The 13,466-nt window shown below is 38.2% G+C and overlaps 1 protein-coding gene across 3 annotated transcripts in view; it reads right to left on the reverse strand.

Moving 5' to 3' along the window:
* Positions 1-13,466, reverse strand: part of RNF182 (ring finger protein 182) — a 78,664-nt gene that overhangs the window by 7,330 nt on the left and 57,868 nt on the right. The window contains exons 1-2 of one of the 3 annotated variants that reach the window (XM_040546390.1): positions 11,770-12,196; positions 10,982-11,166 (exon numbers count right to left, since the gene is read on the reverse strand). The exons of the other annotated variants lie outside the window; for them this stretch is intronic. The gene's annotated coding sequence lies outside the window, so the exon portion shown is untranslated. Of the gene's footprint in view, positions 1-10,981; positions 11,167-11,769; positions 12,197-13,466 lie in introns of those variants that run through there. 3 annotated transcript variants of the gene reach the window in all.

Raw genomic sequence — 13,466 nt, forward strand, 5'->3', positions numbered from 1 at the left:
CCTGGAGGGCAATGGTCAATCAGCCCACAGCCAGCTTCTGCTCTGAACAGGCCACGTGCTGCCTGATGTTCAAGTAGAGAGCACAACACAGGAGGAAACTGGTGATACTCTGGAGCAATGAAGAGTTTTAGGGGGAGAAGGGGGGACAGAAGAAGACTGGAGCTACTGTAAGGAACTATACGGGGAGATATGTCAAATTTGTAAACGATCAGGCTTTATTAATTTTGCTGCTTGAGGAACAACTCCTTTTTCTGTCTGTTCACATAGCTGCTAAACACAGAGCCGATCAGAGATCATGAAAACGCTAGGGTGAAGGCTAACGTGTCTCTCAAGGGCATTTTCCAGATGTACTGGCTTCCAAGAGTTTTATGGCTGTGACAGCTGTTTCACACCTCCGATAAGGAGTGGCCTGTGGCATGCTTGCTCTGCTGCACTCCCATCCTGTGCAGTGTTTTTGCCACCAGACACATCAGCCTCCCGTAACAAATGTTTTGTCATATTATGTAACCACACATTTTCGTGACTTCAGGAAATAATCCTGTCTATTAAAAACAAAACATTAACCAGGGCTACAAGGAGCTATAATTACCAGCATTCACACAATGGCAATGTCTGCCAGAGGATATAAACTTCTCCCAGATTCAAGCAGATGCTTCCTCACAAAGACGGGTGTGGCACTGCAATTTTGCAGGCTTTAAAGCTCTCTCCTTCACTGCCAGGGTACTCTTTGTAGCAAGAAACTTGCCCTGGTAATGGGTCAGCACTTGGGTCCAACTGCCTCTTGTATTACCAGTAAACTGCAGGCACATGCAATATGAAAGAAGTGGCTCTCTTTCAATAAACTTGTTTCTTGACTCTTGGTTTTAGTAAATGTTTGGTTCCTTTCAGTATAAATTTGTCTTCCTTAGTAAATTTTTACTCACTCCTACAAGGCAAAAGGTTCCCTTTTTCATGCCATACACTCCTTTCATCAATACATTTTACCTGCCAACCACAATGTATAGTAAAATTTCTTTCATGGGCTTTTTGTTTTTACTGTGCTTGGAGTATTTGCCATTCTGTCTCTTAATGCTCTGCACAATATTAGGTCTATTAGTGACTGAATTTTTAAAACTCACTTCCTGGATTTTAAAACAAAGATGTTAACACTACAGACAATGCACTGATGAGAAGAAAAAAAAAAAGACAACACAGTGAAGAAAAAACATATTTCTGTAAGAATTTATAACAGACATTGCCCCCATCCCATTCATTAAAAAAAAAAAAAAAATCTGCCTCTTCCACCTTATTTTAGTGTTTTTAGTTTTCATCTCTACCTCACCATTGTTTTTATTATTCATACTGTGATTATATTTGTAGTGTGCTCCACAAATTAGGCAATGCAAACATAAGAAGGTTGATCCCTAACTTTTAGTGTGTAAATATCTTCTACAAGACAAAAAGTACGTCTCCTACTGTTCTTATAACCTATCCTTTATCCTTCATTACACTTCAGGATTCCTCCTTCATTCCACTACCCTTTTTATTTCATTCCAAATATCATCTTTTAGATAACTTTTCGGCATATATAAATGTCATCAGATACTAACATACCAAAGGATGAAAAAAAAAAAACAAAAAAAAAACACAAAACAGACCTAAGAAAATGAAATGCCAACCCACATGAAGGCAAGGTACTGCTGAAAAGTTAAGAAAAAAGCTAACAAACAAAGCTATAGTTTTGAACTTTCACATCACGAGTATCATTAATTTTCTGTGCCTGAGGTGAACTCAGATCAGTAACATAGAATCATTTAGGTTGGACAAGTCCCTTAAGATCAAGTCCAACCATCAACCTGACCCATTTTGTCCCACTAATACACCATATCCCTAAGCGCCATGTTCACACATTTCTTAAATACCTCTAGGGATGACGACTCCACCAGCTCCCTGGGCAGCCTATTCCAGGGCCTAACCACCCTTTCAGTGAAGAAATTCTTCCTCATACCCAAAGCAAGCCTCACCTGACACAACTTGAGGCCCTTGCCTTGCCCCTTATCGCTTGGCATCTGAGGAAAGGGACCAACGCCCTCCTTGCTGCGACCTCCTTTCAGGCAGTTGTAGAGAGCAATAAGGTCTCCCCTCAGCCTCCTCTTCTCCAGAATAAACCGTCCCAGTTCCCTCAGCCACTCCTCCTATATGTTGCTTTCTAGTCCCTTCACCATCTTCTTGCTACTTTCCGAACAAATTCCAGTAACTCAGTATCTTTCTTGCAGTGAGGGGCCCAAAACCAAACACAGCATTTGAGGTGCGGCCTCACCAGAGCCAAGTACAGAGGGACGATCACCTCCCTAGTCCTGATGGCCACACTATCAGCTGGCTGTCGACCAGTAACCCCTGGTCCTTTTCTTCCAGGCAACTTTTTCAGCCACTCTTCCTCATGTCTATATCGCTGTATGGGGTTGTTATGACCGAAGTGCAGCACCTGGCATTTAGCCTTGTTGAATGCCATGCAACTGGATGTGGCCCATTGGTCCAGCCTATCCAGATCCCTCTGCAGGGCCTTCCTACCCAACTTGCTGTCCTCTGCACACTTACTGAGGCTGCCTTGGATCCCTTCACCAAGATCGTTAATAAAAATGTTAAACAAAACTGGCCCCAGTACTGAGCCCTGGGGGACACCACCTGTGACCAGCCTCCAACTGGATTCAACTCCATTCACCATGACCCTTTGGGCCCCATGATCCAGCCTGGTTTTCACCCAACAAACAGCACATCAGTCCAAGCCATGAGCAGCCAGTTTCTCCAGGAGATGGCTGTGGGAAACAGCATCAAATGTTTTGCTCAAGTCCAAGTAAACAACATCCACAGCCTCTCTCTTGTCCAGTAAGCGGATTATTTTATCACGGAAGGAAATCAGGCTAGTCAAGCAGAACCTGCCTTTCATAAACCCATGCTGACTGGGTTATCTGATCACCTGGTTGCCCTGTACGTGCCTTGTAATGGCACTCAGGATTATCTTCCCCATGAGCTTCCCTGGCACTGAGGTCAGACTGACAGGCCTGTAATTCCCTGGATCCTCCTTCCTGCCCTTCCTGTAGACTGGCATCACATTGCCAAATTTAGCATTAATAGAAGGAGTAATGACTCTGTTCCAAGTCCCAAATAGCAAATTGGGATCATTTCCTTCATTTCCAGACAACAATGATCCTCCTATTGTAGTTTCATTCATAAGCTATTCTACAAATTATTTTCAAACTTTTTACCGTATGTACTGTACAATAAAGAGATACTTTCAGCACACTTCTCTCTTCACAGCCTCTTCAAAACGTACTAACACATTAAAACATCATTGATCGTTTGCCTTTTTCTTTGATTTAGATGTTGCATTTTTCCTTATGCGTTCTAGTGTGATTTGCACTGACTACTACTTTGCATTTATACATCCTTTCCTTCGAAAACAAAAATTTGTCCACTAATTCCTATTAATATTCAGACTTCTTTTCTTTTTACCCTCTCAGATCTGTTATGTTTAGATGCTGCTTCCGTCTTATTCTCTTACCTGATTTCTTAAGCAATTTTCTATTTTTTTTCCTCAATACCTACTTTCCCACTCATTTTTTCTATGTTGAAGACTGACACCTTTTTGAGCTTAGTATGCCACATACCCTAAAAAGCTCTCCAACCAAAGACATGGAAAAATATTAGAAAACTGAAAAAATTAAATGAAATTTGACTTCAAATTGACCCAATTTATTGAGAAAATTAGAAATTTCTTGAGAAATATGGCCAACTATTATTCCTTCAAGCAACTTCTATTCTATTGTCTAAGATTTTCTGCCTTGTTTTTTAGATGTATCCCAGGTGGATATTTACTAGAAACTGGCAGAATAAGGAATTAAAATAGGGAACAGATCAAATGGTGCTCCTCTGAATTCCAGTTCCCCACCAAAAAGGTAGCAATTCACATACATCTGCTTGTTGCGTGTATTGAAAGCAAGAGAAGCTGCAGTAGTATGCAGAAAAAGGAAGTGTGTTTGTGTTTTGTCTTCCTCTTCTCTTTTAGACACTTTTTTATTATTATGATTATTCCATGATTCAATGTTCTGGTATCCTTAATTCACTTTATGTGGTCTGTATGAGCAGCTTTGTCCCTTTTTTGACTGCGGTATCAGGCCGACAGTTGCTTGTGTAGCTAAACATGTCTTGTAGATGATCACTCTTTCATTTTACATATGAATTCATTTCTATATGAAAGCCTAGATACCTTTTGCTATTCTGTCTTCCACAGAACATTTCTGATGGGATCAACACAGTCCAATTGCAGAACTTTTCATTTCTGTGGCTATTATGAACAGCAGCTTTCAGAGCAAAATATAAAAAAGCTAGATGTGTTCAATGATAACAGCATCCTTTGCACTTTACCCAAGAACAAGCAGATCTATTATTCTGTGACAAGCACCTGTCTTTTGTAAGAGTTCTGTCTTGGTATGGATTGCAGCAATGAATCCATCATTCCTGTTCACTTTAGTCCTGGTGCTACTCCAACTCCCTCTCTTCCCCATGCCACCTGGCCTGTACCTTGAAGTCTGATCTACTTGACCTTTTTACTAAAAAGGGAGAAAAGCTGAAGACAGAGAGGCAACCCAACCAGATGACAGAAGAATGACAGCAGCCTCTGCAGAGACCCAGCAGCCTGCTGGAGGGCTGTCCCAGAAGCAGGGGGAGTATCACCCCCTGAGAGCAAGAGAAGGCCACCCACAGAACCAGACTGAATAAAAACAGCACGTTTTTGTGTGCCACCCCAGACATGGCCAGACAGAGCGCAATGGACTACACCAGCCTGAACGAGCCGTTGTCCATCCGTCAGTTTGCTACTAGTCATGGCTTGGAAGCAGGCTGCAGGCTTTCATTCCAGGTGTGGAGTGAGGTGAATGGGCTGTGCAGTGTGTTACGGCTGCTCTTTGCACTTGTCTATCAAACATTCTGCAGGCAAAATGTGCTTATGAGGGGCCAGAAACAATTAGTTGTAGATGAAACTCTCAATATCAAAGCTCAGTCATGCTGGCCTGGCAAAGAAAATGGGAAATTCGTGCTTCCCTTCTCTAATGAAAGATCATCCTTGCCCAGTTTATCAAGCCAACCTTTTATCCTTTATCTCTAACACTTCTTTTCTGTTAATGTAATCATAGGTTATATGTGAAATATTGGCAAATTAACACGAGGTCAGTGATTAACTTGCATATGATATCATCATCCATAGAGCTACCCAAAGTGATATTCTGAAAGGTTTTCAAAGTGTTTCTTCTAAATGCAAGCCAAGTGTATTTAGGGAACAGGAGAAGGAAAAAAGTACAGAGAGAGAAATAAATACATAGAGACTTACTTTTCAAGAAAAAGAAGTCCTTGCAGAGGTTCACTTGCAAGGAAATGTCTATTCTCCTCCACACAGGGAAAAACTGGTGGAAGGAAGGGAAACAAAATTAGTAGTAAAGCAGGAATACAGCTCGGAGATCTTTCAGTCTGATTCTGCTAAAAGAGAGGAAGTAGTCCAGCTTCTCTGGTTTGGATGGAAATACCCATATGCTAAGATTTCTGTTTAGAGAAATATATTGGGTAAATCCCATTTACTAAAATTACTTCTGTTAAGTAATCCAGAGTTATCTTTACAGACCTGTTATTTTCTAGCCTCTTTCAATATTATGTGCTAAACACTCTGAAGTGCTATCTCTTCCAGCAACCACATATTCACAAATGTTAGAAATTCACTCGGAAAGAAAATACAGCAAAGCAGCTAAAGAGAGAAACTGTGCTTTGAAAGGAGGGTTTTAGAAACATATCAAAATACTTTCCTTCAGAAAACTCAAAGAAGCTCTTTGATCACTTCTGGCTTCCCCAAACAAACTGCAATCTCTTCTCCAGCATAGACCAGGAAAAAACCATCTCCAGTGGACCACTGCATTCACATTCAAACAGCTTTGCAGCATTCTGACTCAGCAGGAAATGACCATTGCACTAGATTTTTCCAGCGTGTGCTAAGCACAATGCAAAAAAAAATCCCAAACAAACCAAAACAAAAAACCCAAACTGCTTTACTAATCTCACACTTGAATAGAGTACATTCAAATTGCCAGCAGCTATCGCATGTCTAACCTGCTTCACGCCACATTTCTACTAACATTGGATGGGTTTTAACAATGGGCATTTCCCTGTCAGCGCTCATCAATGTGTGACTTTACACAAAAGCTACAGAATGTGGCATAATGAGCCACGTTTAGTTTATGGTCAGCTGTATAAACTGCTATGAAAAATGCCTTTTCATGAAAGCAGTTTTTAATGGGATAGGCAATGAAGTAATTTCTCAGAGAAACCCCCAAAATACACAGAAGAGAGATTCTGCAATACACACAACAAATATTTCTATATTATTGACTGCTTCACAAGTAACTAATATCAAATACAATTATTTTTATAAGAAGTTTTCGTTAAAACATTTAGAGTCTTTGCCTGGTCTCTCTTAATCCTCTACCATACTATAATACGAAAAAAATACCAAATTTGGGAGATCAGAGCTTTTCACGTTCAAAGCAGAGTTAATGGGGCTCTGATCATTTAGCATAAGAAGTCATGGAATATAAATGCATCATCTAAAATAGTAATAATAAAAATAAACAGTTAACGTGTTTGAGTTTTTTCTTCCTGCACCCCCACCAATCTGGAAAGCAGAGATATATTTTCAGCTAACACAGGGTTCACTCTGTTCTATATTGTGGTACTGGCTCTTAGAGTACCTTCTACAGCCTTTGCATGTACACATTCAATATCACCAGACTCCATTTCCTCTTAGCAATATCATTCGCAATACTTTTTTGTTATTCCAATAACTTGCATTATGGGTCAGGTAGTAGTGGAAAATGGTATTAATAAACAGCAAATGCCTTATTGAAACCACACTATTCCTGAATGACTTTCATTCTAGCTGGAGGCTACTACAGTACTGATATGAATCTTAAAACTGACTATGATGTAGAAAAGAAATGCGTTATTAGTTAGGCTTGTAGACACAAGCAAAACCTCTTCCAATAATTCTTGGGATAGCAATATGCTGAATGACTACTTAATGTGACATATGGCTGTGGGTTGCTTTGTGGTCTCCTTAAGAATAAAACCACTAAAGGACAAAGGATCTGCTCTTTTAATAGCTGTCCATTTAAACAGACTTAATTATACTAAATGAATAGGTAGAAAGAAAAGGCTTGAAATTTGTATCTAAAATTGTAACAAGTTTAATTCTAGAAATATGCTTGTTGAACAGAATTACTTTTTTAACATGTCTTAATTGATTCACAACCTGCTTACTTGGGCTGGTCTAGCATTTTCTCTTGTACTGTTTTCTTACTGACAATGGCTTTTCCTTTATGACTCTGAAACCAAGAAGTGATCCATTCCAATAAGAAAATATTTCATGTCACAACTCATTACCTTAAGATCACTAATTTAGAGAAAGTTTAGACATTCTCTTCTTTGGTAGCAGGGGTGTTTTGGGGCAGTTTTCTCAAATAAGATGGAGTTCCATTTTTTTGTTTCAGTTTTTGTGTGTCCTTTAAAAGCTCTTCTGAGAATTGAAGAGACTGTAGGACATTGATTGTAGAATATGACTTGAAAAGATACAAAATGATAAAGAAGTAAAAAGCTTCCCTGTATTTCTTATTATAAGCATATTTAAATATCTGACCTCCACATATGTCTACCATTTATCTTTAAATTAGACATTATTAATAGACATTGCGATTTTATGTTAGATTTCAGAATATCTGGAAGTTTACTTCCTTGTTTTGCTTGCTATTTTATGTTTGAATGTAAGCAATTAAAAGAAGTCCAGAAGTACAAACAAATAACTTTTTAAAAAAATACAGTTGCACTAGAAGATATTGAGTGACATACAAAATCCCCCAAATATGACTGAACTGGTTTTCTTCTCTTAGGGCATATTTTCTATGTTATATACTTTGGTAGCAACCAGGTGGGACAAAATCACAGAAAATTAATCTTGATTACGTCATTCCATGAGAAATTCCTCTTCACACAGGGGAACCAGTTTTAATGCATTATATTAAGTTCCAATTACCCTTCAAAATAAGATTTAAATAGGAAATGTTACATTAGCTTTGACTTAATGGAACTAAAAATAATCCCAGAATAGAACAAATCTGTACTTTTTTCTTCTTCTGTTGCCATTAAGAGCAATCTGCCCAACACTCAAGGATGTTTAAGTTGGTTCATTCTGTTTCAGACGTTTTTGAGGATATGACTATATAAAAAGATTTTATTATTCTATTTTATCTAGATAGGTTATTACAAACAAAATAAAAAGGGTGGGGGATTTTACAGGACAGTACTGACACTGAAGGTTATGTGTCAGTTACATATAATTGGTAACGAAGTTTTCTGCTTCAATTAGTTACTTCAATTAGTTTGAAAAACATAGGTCAAAATAATCCATATTCAACAGAGATTTACACTTATAAACAACTTTTCCAGGCCTAGTTGTCCACCAGCATTATAGATTGTTCCAATAGTTTGAAAAGAAAAGGGATGGGTCTCAGGAAACAATAATTTAACCTGGATATAGTGAATTGTTATTTTAGTATTTAATTTAATTCACTTAAGGCACATATCTAAAAATAGTTATGGCTGGGATGAAAATTATTCTGGCAATATAGCAATAGTTGGCATGTCAAACAATGGCATATATGCTGTTTTCACTCAACGGCATTATGTAAGATTAGAATTGCAATGACATAACTAAGAAAAAATGTTTAAGAATATTACTTATATATTTTTTAAAAGAGTGAACACACAAAAATCCAGACATGAAAAAATACAGTATTAGTAGAGCTTTACCACTTGTCAACAAGATGAATTGTATGTCTTCATCTGCGTTCATGGAAACTGAATGATCCCAACATACAAGTGTCAATTGGGACCGTTAGCTTTGACTATAACATGTGTATCCCTCTTACTGAATGTCTGCAGTAAAAGGGCCATTTGGCCTGATTTACGTACAAGGAACACGATATTACAAACGTACTAAACTCCTTTTAACTGCCTATTTTTTCCAAGCACTTGATATTATTACCCTTTCCCAACCAGCCTTATTTTCAGCTAATTTTAAAAAACATTTTTCTTTGGCAATGAAAGTTCCCTGAAACAATAAAAAAGAAACATTTCTTGTTATATTTTTATACTCACAGTAAGCTAATTACAATCTATGACCTTTATGGTCATAAGAAAATCATCATCTTTTTTTTTTTTTTCTTCTTTTTTTTTTTTTTTTTAAATCTGAGTGCTTCTGCTGAAAATGAAGAAGTATTACAGGAACTCCACTTCTGTCTAGCAGTGATTCACAGTTGCATGGTTACTGCATGTAAAGAAACTAGAAAAATACTCAGAAAAGTTACTGCATGCACGCCTGTAATTTTAGACACTGGTATATGAAAAAATAAAGAACCAACGTGTTTAAAAAACACAGATGAAAGGAGTTGAATTGATTTGTGCCAAATGATAGACACAGCTTTTATTTTATGCCACTGAGGAATATAGGAATCCTCTTAAACAACAACAGCAGCTTAGACCGTGCATCCCTCTCACGTGTTTCTGATCGGAATATACTGCCACAAAGGCAGCTAATCCAATCAAATCTAAATCTGATCAATTTGAATCTGCAAAGCAGTTGGAAAAAGTGTTTCAGCAAGAGTTGCCTAATTCTATTTTAGGACAAGGACAACCTGGGCTTTCCTAATTTTCCATCATCCAAAAGAATTAGACTGGTCAATTTTCACTAAGTCAGTGGAGGGTATGAAATTGTCGTTGCTTTGAGTAGAGCTCTATGGCATTTTGATCTTATTTGTAACTATATAACAGTTGAAATGTTGAACTAAATCAAAATGTTTGAATGGTGCTCACTGAGTACATTTAAAGTATAAAAATACAGAAAAGGAAAACATTGCTTCAGGAATTTTGGATGTAATCAAATCATACTCAGAAACACGGCTTGTCTGTTAAACTAATTAGAAAGGAAATAAATAATAAAAGGGAATTCTAAAGGTTTAAAAAACAAAAATAAAAGTCCATTGAGATTTACTATACTCAGCTATTTACCTGGTTTAGTGTGAATTAATGGCTGAGACCAGATCTTGGTATTTCCTCAACTGGACATGATGAACGGAAATTTTAGTGCAAGTTCAAACTAGAAAATAGACCACAAATTCTGGATTTCCCTTAACATAATAAAAATCCCAGCAACAAAGCAGCTTTTTAGTCAGTATTCCCAAGGTTATCAGTTTTTCTAGTACTGTAGCACAACTGAGCAGTTTGGCTGAGGCTTATGGAATAAAGCAGGAAATTAAAAACATTTCTTGCCTTCTACTAACTAAGAAAAGACATTTTTATAGAACAGAAACATTACCAAGAACATTTTAAAATACTAATTGCTTTAAATGACGACCTTTTGTTAAAATAATTGTATTAACGAAGCTCTTCTGCGCTCCTTTTACATAAGCAACTTGACCATTCAAGAGACTCCTATTTACTACATAGTCTCTTTTCCAAGAAGGGATACTAGAAAGATGAGTTAGTGACCTTATTTACTAGATGTTACAGGATAACACATATTTCAATATGCCTTCATTTCCAGTGTGCTGAATTCATATAATTTGCAAGAAAGCGATGATTTAGAAAAAAAGAATACTGAAGCATAGTATCTATTTAGCAGGTGAGAAGCATTGGTTTTCATTTACGCTATTACTTTTCCACGGAAAGCTCCATATTTGAAGCACCAATATAGCATATCGCTGTTTGATAGCCTACTAGACCATGGCTGATAAGATTACGAGTATTGCACTAATAATCAGTTCAAGAGGCAGCATAGCATCCACTGTGACACTATGACTTTCTCACATCTCTGCAAACATGGACCACAATTTATAGCAAGTTCAAGTACCTTTATCCTTGGGCTTGGCTTCTTGACAGAAGGAGCTCAGTGAAATTGAGTAAGATCCAGTTCTGCTGTCTTCTCCAGAGTCAAATAATTATTACCTGAGGACATCTGAGCTTATATTTGTCCTCTACTTCTGAGCTTGTATCTGTCCTTCTCTGCTTCTGGAGGGCACCCTCAGAAAGCACACCCTAAAGGACATTTCCCATTAATTGTGGTGGGCATATTTTGCAACAGCAGGTACATCTATGCTTCAAACTGCAGCGCGGTGTAGATATAACTGAGCCAGATCTGGTACTGGAAGTAACCTAGCTGTAACAACACACTGTCCTGCATGAGCTAAGTTAACTTGGTCCTTAGGAGATTCAGAATAACTTGGTGTGATGGTGTGCTTCCCACACTCCCCACCCACCTTCGGTCTGGCCACTACCTGGCTCAAACGCTGGCTGTTGTACCCAAGGCCTTGCTGATGCAGAGACTGACCACAACATCAGCTTAAACTGGGTGCTGGCAAAACTGACAGACATCTTGCTTAGTAACTGAGGGTGAAAAGAGCATGCGCCAAAACCCAGTATGACTATTAGTCCATCATAGTACCCCATAAATAGTGAGCACGCCAAGAGCCCTTTGAGCTCTTCTGCATGGCAGCTGGCTGCACAATAGGATCTCCCCTTGAGCAGGGACGCCTCTCAAGGTCACGTCTGCTGCAGAGATCCCTTACTCCTCAAGAGAGATTCCTTGCCACAACAGATCCTTGGTAAGTGATTGATATGGAGACTTTCATCTGCACTTACTCAAAACTTTATAGTGATGTTGCTATTCATATCATGTCTGGTGGTGTTCCTCCATTCAGATGCCAGATTTCTAAGTTTTGTCATGCTAATTAACGTCTCGCGTATTTGAAGAAACAAGGCTTGCAGTAGAAGGTTTGAGAAACTTTAACTGCTGTGATTTTTCCCAGACAAGATGCCGATTTCTGCAGGCCATTACAGAACACTGCTATATGGATGGATCACAAGACAAAGGTGGATTGAGGGAGAAGCAGCTGCTCAGAGAGGGAACGTTAAGTTAAGTGGATTCACCAGACCAAATGATTGCTGCAAAAAGCCAATCATACGTCACACAGCAATGACCACAGCTTTATATGCCGGATCAGGACAAATGATCAAACTGATCTGTTGTAGTTATGGCTTTACAGTAGTAACTTTTCTTTGACAGGGTTATCTCTAAACAAGTTATCCAGTCTCCAGATTAGTTGAAAATGCCAAGTTGTGTGTTTAAACAACAAAAAGTTCTACATACACATCTAAGATTGACTGCTGAGGAGAAAGCTGCTTTCTTGTTCTAAATGCAGTGCATGTATTCTGATATTCAAGTTATCTGCATGCAATTACATTTTTTTATATATGCACATTATGAAGTCTTGCAAACATCTATGCTTTAAAGTATCTAAATCCAGCCAGGAAACATCTTCAGTGAAGAAATGTGATGTCATTTAGCAATTCATAAAAACTGGGGAATGCTGTTCCCTACCCAAAAAGATAAACCTGTTTTAATACACTGGGACGTGCAGAAAGGAACAGACAAGATCTCACTGATGGTGTTTATGAATACACAAATTTTGGCAGCCTCACTGGCAGGATATCGAGTCTGAAGGACTTACTTCATTCACTTAATGTTCGATCAGTATTTGATGCACTCACACAGAACTGGTATCATGTCCAAATGAAACACTGTTCTCATTTGTCTCATATTCTGTGAATATACCAGGTGGAACCACTGTAGCACTACACCATTGGCTTTTGAAAGATCCTACTCACCAGCGGTAGCAATCCATAACCATTTCACCTGGTAAGCTTTTGGCTCATTTAAAAAAAGGAAACTAAGTATTATGCTTTACAACTGTCTTTAAAGATTGGATGACATCTTACAATGACACCTTAATAAGAACATCATTAAACACTGAATTTAAATGGAACAAAAAAGGCCCTTCAAAGTAAATGTCCACTATTTTTTCTAACCACTCTACAGTAATTCTTACCCTTGCTTATACCTGTGCAAAGCCGTGGAACTCATTTCTATTGAGTCACTGATGCTGCATGTGTGCAACACTGAACAAAATACAATTTGCAAGATTGCTATCTCAGATTCTTGGGATCCTTACAGAAGGGAGTCTTGAATCAAGATAAAACAGACAGCAGTGGTATGATAAATCTGAAAGAGTTTTATGTATAGAGTGGACAGAGGGAGGTAAGTGCAAGTAAAGAACATCTACAGAAATAAATTTCTAAATCAGCATGCTAAGGAGCAGAAGCCCATACAGTGAAAGAAGGCTTGAATGTAATAAAAGCAAGTTTGAGCTGATACACAAGATGAATTTATGGGGAGTTTTAAAGATTCAGAATTACATGGTTTAGGAAGATGGCCAGACAAGATAGAAGGATTTTAGGTATGTGGAAGGGGAGCAATAAAAGTGTCAAGCCAGCTGGTA

The sequence above is a fragment of the Cygnus olor genome, chromosome 2, assembly GCF_009769625.2.
Source record: "Cygnus olor isolate bCygOlo1 chromosome 2, bCygOlo1.pri.v2, whole genome shotgun sequence".
In the NCBI taxonomy this organism is placed as follows: Eukaryota; Metazoa; Chordata; class Aves; order Anseriformes; family Anatidae; genus Cygnus; species Cygnus olor.